Here is a 12,525-nt window from a genome sequence, read left to right as displayed (position 1 = left end):
AAGAGCAGGGCCGGATGTGCAGCTGGATGGCCAAGGAACCACAGATGAGCCAAAGAAATCTCTGAGAATGAGGCAGTCTCTGATTCTGTGGAAAAGTTCAGTGTGCAAAGCAATGAGGGAAGGGGTTGAATTAGCATGGATTACAATGCCAGTTCAGCTGGTGGAATTTGCCCCCATCTGTACCTACAGAGAGAGTAAAAAATCAAGAAGGGGGCAATCTAACCTGAACAATTACCCATAAGAAAGGAAAGAGTGAAGGAGCAGCTACTGTGGGACTGCTTTGGTCTTCAAAGAGCCAACCTGCCAGAATCAGAAAGGTTCAAAAAAATGACCACCTTCACCTCACTCCTATGCAGATGGTGAGATGGGAGGCTCACCTTCTTGCTGGAGAATGGGAAAGAGGCCATTGTAAGCACCAGGTGATTAGATGGCAGCTGTCCTCTCAAGAAGAGAGGTGACACAGGGACACATGCAACTGGGCTTTTTCTAGAACAACACAACATTTCAGGCAAGGGCTGTATTTGGTTGTCTTCAGATGCCAAATCCAAAGCAACAATTCATGAATGTAATGGTTGATTGCACATTATAAGAAGCCTGGATATTGGAGGTCAAAGAGTGAGTACTTGCCAATCTGTACCAACAGAGAGAGAAAAAAAATCAAGAAGAGGGCAATCTATCCCGCACAGTTACCCATGAGAAAGGAAAGAGTGAAGGAGCTGCTCCTGTGGGTCCACTTTGGTCCTCAAGCAGCCAACCTGCCAGAAACAGAGTGGCTCAAAGGAATGACAACTTTTGCCTCACTCCAAAGCAGATGGTAGGATGGTAGCCTCACTTCCTTGCTGGAGAATGGGAAAGTGGCCACTGCTGGCACCTGGTTGCTAGATTGGTGGTGTCCCCTCAAGTCCAGGAATGCCTTCAAAAAGGGGACTTGCACAGTGACACAGGCAACTACGTTTGTTCTAGAACCAAACAACATTTCACCCAACTGCTCTATTTAGCAACCCTCATATGCTAAATCCAAAGGAACAGTCCATGCATTGCATGGTTGATTGTACAGTAGATTCAGCCTGGATATTGGTGGTCAAACAGTGAGTACCTGCCACGGCTGCACCCTGAGAGGGTTCATTCTCTCTCCAGCACCCACCACCCTCCTTCCGGATCGGGAGGAATGAGCAGCATCCATGGCTTGGGCCACAGCCTGGATGGTGCTGTAGATGAGGTAGCCATCCTGAGACAGGAGCCCGTCCATATCCTTCTGGGGCACAGCTTCCAGTTTCTCATTCTCTCTGCATCTGAGCCAGATTTTCACTGAACGTGCATGCATGGAGTAGAAACACCGAAATGCTTTGCCTTTCAGCTTTCTCAAAACATCCTGCAAGGGATCTAGTTCAGGATAATTCGTAGTCTTAACTGTGAGGACTGGAAAAGAAAATATGCCATGGATGTGTTTGGTATAGCTTTGAAGGTACAACAATGGCAATGCGAGATCCCATGAAGCTGTGACAATCCAGATTTTCGCTACAATGGGCTTCATCACGTGTTCCACTACAAGTTGGATAGTCGTTATTTCTATTGCAAAAGAATTGGTCTCTGCATAGCTAACAAAGACATTGACTTGTCTCCATGTGCGGAGTGAAGCAACAGGCAATGAGATTTCTTTCATATTCACTGCTGGGAGGGTGATGGTGATAACAGGGCAAATGCCATTTTGGAGGAGGACAGGTCTGAAAGCCTTTACAAAGGTCTCTCCATTCTCAGTGTCTGGAGAAACGAGGGCAACCAGCTTCCATCTGAAATGCAAGAGCAGCTGGGCCATCTCCAGGTAGAGGGTTCCTCCTTTGGGAACCATCCGGTAGAAAAACAGGGAAAGTCTTTTGTCTTCCTGAGCTTGGGAAACAAAATCATAGGTGATCTATTAAGGGAAGGAAGAGATGAAGATGGCATTAATTTTCCCATCAAAGCTCAAACATGTATTCCCTTTGTCAAGGATTCCCTTTTCCTTCTATGGACTATAAAGCCATTGGGTGGGCTGCATGACTCAAGACGCCAAACAGCTCGTTCTCATGTTTGGCTCATGGAGCCCTCCAAACACAGTCTTGATATTCCAGTGTACCATCTTGAGTCCTCTAGTGTCCTACAGGGGCACCTTGATGGTTTTCTCCTCCAACCATAGCCGATTGTGCCATTCAAGCCTGGCAAACACAACTATCCCGCTTGGAAGCCCAGGACAGGAGAGCTTCTGGGCACGGTGGCCATTTTCCCACTGACCAAGTGACTGGCCAAAGAGAACCGCTGAAAGAAGTCACGCTCAGCTCCCAGAGGTCTTCTGTCTACTTCAAATATTAAACATTTAAAGTTAAATATTTTAACTTTAAATATTTAAAGTTCTTTAAATATTCCGAGTGCAATCAGCACAGCTTTCACTTAATTTTCCAATGAACTGGAGTCTGCTTGATCCTGGAAGGCTGTCAAGTGGTGAGAAGCACTGAAAGGTTCCCCCTCCTCACACAAATCCCGATGCCCAGGAGTTTTCTGCCTGCAGGCCTATGCATGGGAACAAATCTGGGGCTGCTGCTACTAACACACACCAGGTGCTGGAGTCTAAGGCCATTCGTTCTGTTCACTGATTTTCAGCTCTCCCCAAATATAATTTTTTTTTTTTTTGCTGTTTTGCTTTGAGGCGTTTAGCTTTTCATATCATGGGGAAGTCAACTAACACATTTGCACATATGTGTCTGCTCATACACCCCTCCGATTTTCTGAGAAGGCAAAGCCCTAACTTAAGTTTTCAGGAAAATTTTATGGCTTCTTTGGAATGAACCCTACACATCCTTCAAATTCCAGCCCACCTGAGGGATTTTGTAGATGCTCAACATCAAGGAAATCTGCATGGACAGCTCTGAGTTGGCCCCTTCAAGAACAGCCAGCAGGCTGGTCTCTCTCCCACATCTGTAATTTGGCACAAATGCCTGTCCAGGAGAAAGTAGGTCCAGCATGGCCTCCGAAGTTATTCTTGTATGAAAATAATTGTCATAGATGCTGTAGCCCAGAGTGATGTTGGGTAAGATGGTGGGATTCCGGTTGATGTCCTGGATGGCAAACAGGAAAGAGCAGAAATACCAGGGCATGGCAGATCGTTCCCTGTTGGTGGCATAAGAGACATTTAAAACCAATCTGTTCAGAGGTTGCCTCTCTGAGCACATCAGCCTTTCCAGGCAATCGATATTCCTACAGAAATCTTTCAAGCTTTCCTCCTGCCAGCATTCAGACAGACCCATCCACCATGTGTGGATGTCAAAGCTGGACCATGAAGAAAGCTGACAAGAAGGAAAATGACATCTCTGAAACCTGGTGCTGGAGGAGAGCTAGGCAACAATGCCAGGCCAAACAAAGCAAATCCAGCAGGAAGTTTCCCTAGAAGCAAACATGAGAGAACTGGACTGGCCATTCTTTGGGCATATGATAAGAAGGGAAGACTCTTGCAGAAGACCAGTCCTGAGGTGGAATGAATCCACTGAGCGAGCCACACAATTGGGGTTGGAGGATAGAACTGACAGGACAATTTGGAGTGCATTCATCCACCTGGTCAAATTAAGTTGGAGATGACAGTACAGGAAGAATTTCTCAGTTTTATCCCACTGTCACAGAATTGGTGTATAAAATATATATATATATGTGAGCCATCCCAACGCTATATAGCAAGGGGGCAGCATTCAAAACTTCAAATAAATAAATACATTGTGCAATCCCAAGGGATGGCCATAGCTGTCTGAACCTCCAACATATGCGGTTCCTGCACAAGAAAGGAATGTGGAGGGAAAGGTGCCTCCAAGATGCCCCTGGTGGGCAAAATATTTGGATGGCCAAGTCAGTCATCTAACCCTTTTGTATGAAGAAGTGTTTGTGGCTCTTCACTCCACCCAACTGTGGAACACTGCAGAGGTGCACCAAGGAAAGCACTGCACTGGCTGGGAGGGTGGGGAAAGGCACTCGGAATTCCAAGGCACTTCCAGATGGCAGCTGGGCTCAGACTCCCTGTGGCTGCAAATACTGCATTTATCAGCTACAGAATTGGCCTTTGCTCAGTTATTGATTTATGTAGTTGAATATTTTTATTTGTTGCCAGATGAGGATAGCACACTAAATAGGGTCATTCTTTTTAATCTTTGGGAGATCTGATCAATTGCAGACATTCACAGTGGAAAGGTCCCAGTGGGATGTGGAAGAATGCAACCGAAAGACAGTCATTTCATGGATGGATTCAGAATGCAATCAGCCATGCCAGAGACAGCCCAAGGATCACTGCTGCTTGGCCAGGCAGCCTCTGCTGAAAGGTCTCCAGGAGAAAGGTGCCCACCACTTCCTGAAGCTGCCTCTTTCTGGGTCCCAGAGCTCCACCTAGGGAGGCTGGAGCTCAGGAAATCTGCCCTGAATAGATGAGCTGTAATCCCATCACACACCTAATGACTCACCTGAAATATTTGAGAGAGGGAGGATCGTAGAAAGTGAATGGTTCAATTACCATATGAGCATTAGAGACGACCCCACCTATGAGGAGGTCGCCTGGCCGGTAAAAATTCAATGGGTCAAATCGACCCACACGCCAAGTCAAGGGGCATGTGGCCTGGAGCATCCAACAGGTAGACCAGGATAGCACAATCAGTAACTGCAGAAGAAGCATCGTAGGACAACCTTCACCCTTGCGCCTCCTCTTCTCAGCTTTCTGAGAAAGTAACAAGAACAGGCACAGAGACACCAAGGCTGGGGTCACTTTCCTGGATGGACAAAGTCCAGACAAGCAATGCTTCCTCTTTTAAAGGGGTGAGAATAATTGACTCACACACAGGATATTTGTTAGCTGTTCTGAAATGCCACCCAGGCTCCCAGTGGCATGACACTTTTGTGGGCCAGTCCTTCGGTGCCCTGATGCAAGATTTCACCTTCAGCCCTTCCCAAATTGTGTGTTTACTCCACGGAATTAAAGCAGGGCTCTGGAGACACCCTCTGGGCCCTGGAGGGAATGTTCATTACAAATCACTAAGTCGCAGATTCCATTGTAATTTTCCAGAGAAGAATTTGTATCAGCTCTGCAAGTGCCTGATGGTTATGTTATTGTTCATTCACAAGGGAGATGCTGGGGGAAAATGGCTTTGCAAGAACTCTCCAGGGGCACCACCTGAGCTAGTGAGCAAGAGAAAGCTGAGCTTGGCCTAACCTTCAACAAGAAAAGGCTTTCCTCTGAATCAGAGTTAATGTGTTTCTTTCCATGAAAATGCCCATGGATTTTCTTAATCTTGGAAGTGCTTTTGACCTAGATCATCCAAGGTTCAGATACATATTTTGACTTCTTCCCATGGTTATTTCAAGAACTGTCAATATGATTTTCATGTGAGACTCTCCCCAGGATGCCATCTTGATTGTCCAAAAGAAAGCAGACATGTTCCTCCAGCAGGATGGGATGTTGAAATCTAGGCTCTGCTCCATGTTCAAAGTTCCAGGCCTAGGGTGACCAAGGACAGTCTTGAAGAACCTGGGCCAGATGGTCCCAAGAAGAGAGACTTCCTGGCTAAGTATTATGCATGTTTTCACACAACAAGACATGAAAAACCATGCTGGATCTGACCAAAGGTGCATCTAGTCCTGCACGCTGAAGCACTCAGAACCAAGTCACAGCAGCAGGAATTATGCATCCCCCACTGCTCTGAGCCCAGCCTCCCAGACAAGAGCGAGAGCCACCAGAATGCAGATGTTCCAATCAGCATCTGCGATTGGCACTCCCATCCAATGAGTGTCTGCCATTGCTGCCTGGTCACTGTTGGTATAAAAGGGAACTACACCTTGTTTTCTGGGTAGATTGTCCATTCACTTGTGATCAAACTTTTTCTTGAGAATAAAATCCATGTATTCCCTCTCCTGTCTTGTCTTGCTTGATTGAGTTTGCATGCCAAGGCTGGACTCTTGTGTCCTTCAGAAGCAAGGATAGGAGCCATGGACAGTCTCCTCCCTCACAAATCCATCCAATCCCCTTTTTAAGCCATGCAGATTGGTGGCCATCACCACTTCCCATAGCAGCAAATTCCATGCTTTCTCTCTATGCTGTGTGAAGAAATGTTTCCTTTGATTGGTCATCAGCCTCCCACCAGTCAGAGAAACGTGCCTCCCTCCCTTCCTCAGCACTTTTATAAGCTCAACAGACCCAGCTGTTGTAGCTGCTCCTCACAGGGGGTTGCTCTAGCCCCACAATTGTTGACCTTCTCTGCACTTTCAAACAGGGTCAGTTTGAATGGGCTTTCCTGCAAAGCAGTTTTCTGAGGCTGGTGGTTTCACCTGCCAAGAACCCCTGAGCCTTGAGGAGAGACATCCTCCCTGCTATGCATTCCCCAAGCATTTCATACTGAGAATTAGAGGCACAGGGGCCTGATCCAGGTTGAAAGCATGACGGAGGGGCTGAGAGGCTGAGGGCTAACACTTCCTTACCTCCTTAGACCAAAGTCCCAATCCATGCACTTACTTGTAAGTCAGAGAGCATCATTACCTAAAAGAAAGGGCAGAGCTGAATGGCAGTATTCCAACTTTAGAATAGCATTGAGCATGCCAGGAGTTTCTTGGATGGGGCATGACAGGGCTGGAAAAGCCCTGATGAGTTCTGAACCACTGCAGAGAACCAAGAACAGCATGCCTCTTTGACAAACCTAAAAGTGTGTATCATTCTCTTTAAAGTAGAAATGAATTCTATGATCTATTGAACCATGGTTTGACACCTGAAGTGTGAATGTGTTCATTTTCAGCACTTTCTTTTGCTTTACTAATAAAATTGGATTTTTATCAATTGGCAGCAGTTAAGGTCTCCTCAGTTTCACCTCAGATGCCAGGATTTATGTCACTGGCTCCACGGGTGTCATTTGATGCATTACTGCATTGTGAGATTCATCATGATGGAACTTTGGCCTGGCTCTGCCATGTCTCACTTTCACAAATGGTGTGTATGTGGGGGTGATTCCATTGTCCCCCTCTCCAGTGAGTAACCAAAAGCCTTTTCACTTACCATGTTGTACTAAAGATTTTCCAGATTCACTCCAGTTCCAAAGTGCACATGCCTGGTGGGGGAGACTGTGCTCATGTGGATTTCTGCAAAGTCTAGAAGCCTTCAGCCAAAATGAGAAGTCTAGAATACATAATAATAAAGGAGAAGCTCAATAGAGTGGGTGTTCTCTGGTGCAGGGAGATGACTCAAGTGGAGGGAGATTCCCAATGGGATGTGGAGATCTCTGTATAGACAGGGAAGGTGTTGCCCCCCGTGTAAAGAATATAATAAAGTCAAGCAAAATGGATACTCAGAACTGTGGCGATTGCTCCACTGAAGAACAAGGGGTGACAATCCCTGGCTCCAAGTCACAGGATTCTGCTCTCATCCCCAGACCAGCATGCTCTGGGTGATCTTGGGATGGGAAATGACCTCAGGGAAGCCTCCAGCAGGGGCTGCACTGTAAGGATGGGGGACTTCAACTTCCCACGCACGGACTGGAGAAATGAATGTTCCAGTTCTGGCAGTTGTTGTTGTTGTTGGTCACGAAGTCATGTCCAACCCATCACAACCTCATGGGCAACATTCCTCCAGGCCTTCCTTCCTCCACCATCTCCCGGAATCCACCCAAGCTCACACCAACTGCTTCAGTGACTCCATCTAGCCACCTCATTCTCTGCCGTCCCCTTCTTCTTTTGCCATCTATTGTTCCCAGCATTAGACTCTTCTCCAGGGAGTCCTTCCTTCTCATTAGGTGGCCAAAGTATTTGAGTTTCATCTTCAGTATCTGGCCTTTTACAGACCAGTCAGGGTTGATCTCATCTAGGACTGACCGGTTTGATCACCTTGCAGTCCAAGGGACTCACAGGAGTCTTCTCCAGTACCACAATTCAAAGGTCTCAATTCTTCAGTGCTCAGCCTTCGCTATGGTCCAGTTTCACAGCCATGCATTGCAACTGCAAAAACCATAGTCTTGACTATGCCAGGGGGATGTACATGGTGACTTTCCTGGTCTTCTCCCTCCTGGCCTCTAGTGCTGGGCTGCATCTTCCTCCCCAAGTGCTACATTATTCTAGTGAGGCCTGACCTGAATACTAAGGCACATCTCAGGATGAAAAGCAAAGCATTGTTTGTCAACAGCTCAAAAATCTTACAATTTTGAACTGCCCACAGATTCATTTTTGGTGTTTGGACATTATAGAAATGAAACAAGTGGAAAAAAATCTTTTGCAATTTTCAGCACTTCAGGAAACAGAAAAGCTCCATTTCATACCTGGGGAAACAGCATGCAAGAAATTTTCCCATTTTAAACTCATCAGCTAAGTTTGGTTGAGGCCCCATCGGTGAGGGTGTTCAAGGATAGGCTGGACTTGCACATGGTGGACATGTCGTGAGCGGAGCCAGCAGGAGCTGGGGGTCAGAATAGATGGCCCAGGAGGCCCCTTCTGACTCGCTCTGTTTCTCTGTTTCCCTTAAGAGAAATGCCCATGTACTGTGAAGTTTGGTAGCATAAGAGGGACGTATCATGGTGCTCCTGTGGCTGGGGTGAATTGCAAAAACAATCAGATCCTGCAGTTTTGAGCCTCCAAATTCAAATGTAGCTGGAAGGGTACCTGTTGACACAAGGTGAACTGTCCACTATTTACTCCTAGTTGCAGCTTAATGCATAATGGAATTCTGGAAATTTTGGTCCAGCTGACTTACAAATGCCTCGTGAGGACAACACTTGATACAATACCTGGATGATACAAATGGCACTTGATACAATTCCTGTTGTGTCAATATTTTCCTCTCAGGCTCATGGGTTGCACATGCCCATCACCCCTTGGATACAGCATATATGAGAATTCCGCAGATCTGGGAGTACCCTTTCAGGCCTTGGTAGATCTGCTGTCTGATGGATGGGCAAATGTGCTCAGCTACAAGCATGGGAGCTAGAAAGGCCTGCTGGGTGGTCCTGAAGGAGCAGCTCCGAGGCAGATGTCCCCCCTGTTGAGCATCTACACAGTCCCTCAGGTGGGCTGGAATTCTTGCCAGGTTCTCTCTGAGAAACCAAAGACTTCTCCAGGGAACTTTGATGGGTACTTTTCTTTCCCATGAAAATGGCAGAAGTGCATGTGTGCGAGTTGAATGGGCTGAAGTATCCATAGACCTTCCACCGCATGATACTAATGCTTGTGGAATGTCTTGAAGTCCATCCGTTAAGCATCTTTTTTTTAAAAAAAATAAATGTTATTTTTATTATTTTCTACAAACATTAAAGCATCAATCATCAAAGACATCGGACATACTGGGTCAGCCCCCATCTTTTTTTTTTAACAGTCCATAACCATATGCAAATCTACGCATAGTCCCATTTCTCTAGCCAATAACAGAAAGAGTTCCAAGTTTGATAGAAGTATGTATCCTCTTTCTCCTTCAGAGACAAGGTCAATCTGTCCATTTCTGCGCAGTCCAAAATCTTTTTTAAGATCAGTTCTTCAGTAGGTGGCTCTTCACTCCTCCAATGTTGGGCAAATACAATCCTCACTGCAGTAATTACATGTAGAATCAGGTATATAGCTTGTTTCCCAAAAGTCATCAGAGATAATGCCTAATAGAAAAACTTCAGGTTTAAATATTAAAGGTTTTTGTAACATTTGCTCAAGCCATTTATGTATTTTAACCCAGCATTTTTTTTTGCCTTATCACAAGTCCACCACATATGATAAAAAGTACCTGGTTTATGTTTACATTTCTAGCATCCATCTGACATATTTGGGAACATTTTTGCTAGTCTATTTGGTGATAGATACCATCTATAAAACATTTTATGGAGGTTTTCTTTATATGAGGTTGCTAAGGTTACCTTAATATTTCTTTCCCACAGCTTTTGCCATTTCTGTAACTCAATAATGTATCCAAAATTTTGTGCCCATGTTATCATGGTTTCCTTAACTTGTTTGCCTTCCATTCTCATATCCAAAAGAAAATTATACAAAAGATCATTTTTTCATCTGATTTTAAAAGCATTTGATCAAATGTTATTAATTCCACACATTTGATAATCACACATTTCATAATCATTAACAAATCTCAATTGTAGTTGAACCCTATGCCACCAAGAAATATCAATACCCTGCTCTTGTAGTTCTTGATTAGGTTTCACTTTTCCATCATTATCCAAAATATCATCATATCTCACAATCATATCAAAATTCAATGCATTTGGATATACAAGAGCTTCCATAGGAGAAAGTCAACTCGACAACTTGATATAAAGCTTTGTTTTTAATTTTTCCCAAACCAACATTAATGACTTTCTAATATAATGACTTAAGAAACAACCATGTGTCTTACGCTTCTCATACCACATATATGCATGCCATCCCATTTGTAAATCATGCCCTTCGAGATAAAGGATTCTCTTATTTCTTAAGGTTATCCATTCTTTTACCACATTAAGACACAAACTTGATAATACAGCATCCAATCAGGAAGGCCAAAACCCCCATTCCTTTTGGCCTCCTGGAGCATTTTTAATTTAATCCGTGGCTTCTTCTTTTGCCTTATAAATCTCAAAATTTGGGTATTTAGGTCATCAAATATTTTTATCAATTTTTAAGGGAATTGTTTGGAATAAAAATACAAGCTTTTGTAATATATTCATTTTAACTATTGCTATTCTTCCTAACAGTGATAATTGCAAGTTAGTCCATTTTCACAGATGACTCATACTTTTCTTAGATAGTTTAACATAGTTTTGTTGTGAGCCACCCCGAGGTTTTGTTGTGATGGGGGTGGCATAAAAATATTTTAAATAAAAAAAATAAAAAAATAAACATAGTTATCGTCTTTCAATTTAGCACATTTAGCTGTAAGGAAATTCCCAAATATTTAACCTTTTTAACAATTTGAAGGTCTACTTGTTCCATCAAAGTCATTTTCTGCTCCAATGTTAGATTTTTCACTAGCAATTTCATCTTTTCTCTATTTTCATTCCAGTAACTTCACTATAATCTTCTATCTTTTTTAAAAGTTTAGGCGTCATTGGCAAGGATAAAAACTTAGTCATCTGCAAATGCTTTGAATTTATAAATTTCATCTCTAATTCTGGCACCTTTAATATCCATGTCTTCTGTAATATTTCTGTTTAAAACTTCTATAAATAACAATGGTGATAAAGGACGTCCTTGTCTTGTGCCCTTTTGAATGTCTATAGAATTTGTAAGTTCTCCTTTAATTATCCTAGCAGTCTGTTTTTGATAAATGCTTGATATTGCATTAAAAAATGTTCCACCAAATTCCATTTGTATTGTTTTTTCATGAATTGCCTGTTAACATTGTCAAAGGCCTTCTGTGCATCAAGAAACAATAGTGCCATTGGTTTTTCAGAATGGATTTCATAATATTCTAAGATATCCAAAATAATTCTCAGGTTGTTCTTCATTAGTCTCTTAGGTAAAAAGCCATTTTGATCTGTATGTATAAAGGCTATTAGATAATTCTTCAGTCTTTCTGACATTACAGAGGCAAAAATTTTGTAATCTACGTTTAGAAGTGATAGAGATCTATAGTTTTGAAACTGTGTCAAGTCTGTGTCTTCTTTCGGAAATAAGGTAATATTTGCCTCGGTCCATGTAGTTGGTATTTTAGCATCTGACAATACAGCATTACTTATATCCTTTAGAGGTGTAGATAAGGTTCCTTCAAAAGTTTTGTAAAATGCTGCTGGTAATTCATCCGGGCCAGGAGTTTTATCATTCTTTCATCTCTAAATCATCTCAGTTACTTCTGTCATTGTTATTTCCTTGTTTAATATTTTTTGGTATTTCTCCAACAACTTTGGTAGTTTTCCTTCAGAATATATTTATAAACGTTCTGAAGTTTACCTGCAGTTGCACTTTGTACCTGCAGTTGTCCTTCTCCATCTTTCTACTTAGTCTCTTTTCTCTTTCCTTCTTTAATTTGTAAGCTAACCATGTCCATGGTTTATTAGCATTTTCAAAGGAGTTCTGTTTAGTTAGTTTCATTTGTTTAGCCAGTTCGTTTGTGTCTAAGAGGTTCAATTTATGTTTTAGAGTGTTCATTTGTATCTTGAGATCATTTTTTGATGGGTCTTCCTGAAGCTCCTGTTCAAGCTTCAGCAATTCATCTATTAGTTTAAGTCATTCTTGCTTTCTCTTTTTGTTTATTTTTGCTGAGTATGTTATAATCAAGGCTCTAACATATGCTTTAGCTGTATCCCAGACATTTTGCAAAGAGGTTTCTTCAGCTTTATTTTCTTGAAATAAGCACAAGATGGTCTAAGGCAAAATAAATGTCCTTCTATTGAGCATCTGATGACTTCCTTTCTCCCTGGCCCTATCCAGCTATGTCAACCATGCAAGAGGAATAGGATGATCTCAGTGGCCATCTCTTCCCTCCTGGCCAAAACAGTCACTGTGGTGCTGGCCTTCCTGGCCACCAAGCCAGGCAACAGGACAAGGAACTGGTTGGGGAGGATTTTGGCCAACTCTATT

This window comes from Varanus komodoensis, unplaced genomic scaffold (genome assembly GCF_004798865.1).
Source record: "Varanus komodoensis strain SLA01 unplaced genomic scaffold, ASM479886v1 scaffold108, whole genome shotgun sequence".
NCBI classification, from domain to species: Eukaryota; Metazoa; Chordata; class Lepidosauria; order Squamata; family Varanidae; genus Varanus; species Varanus komodoensis.
This window is presented reverse-complemented; position numbering follows the sequence as displayed.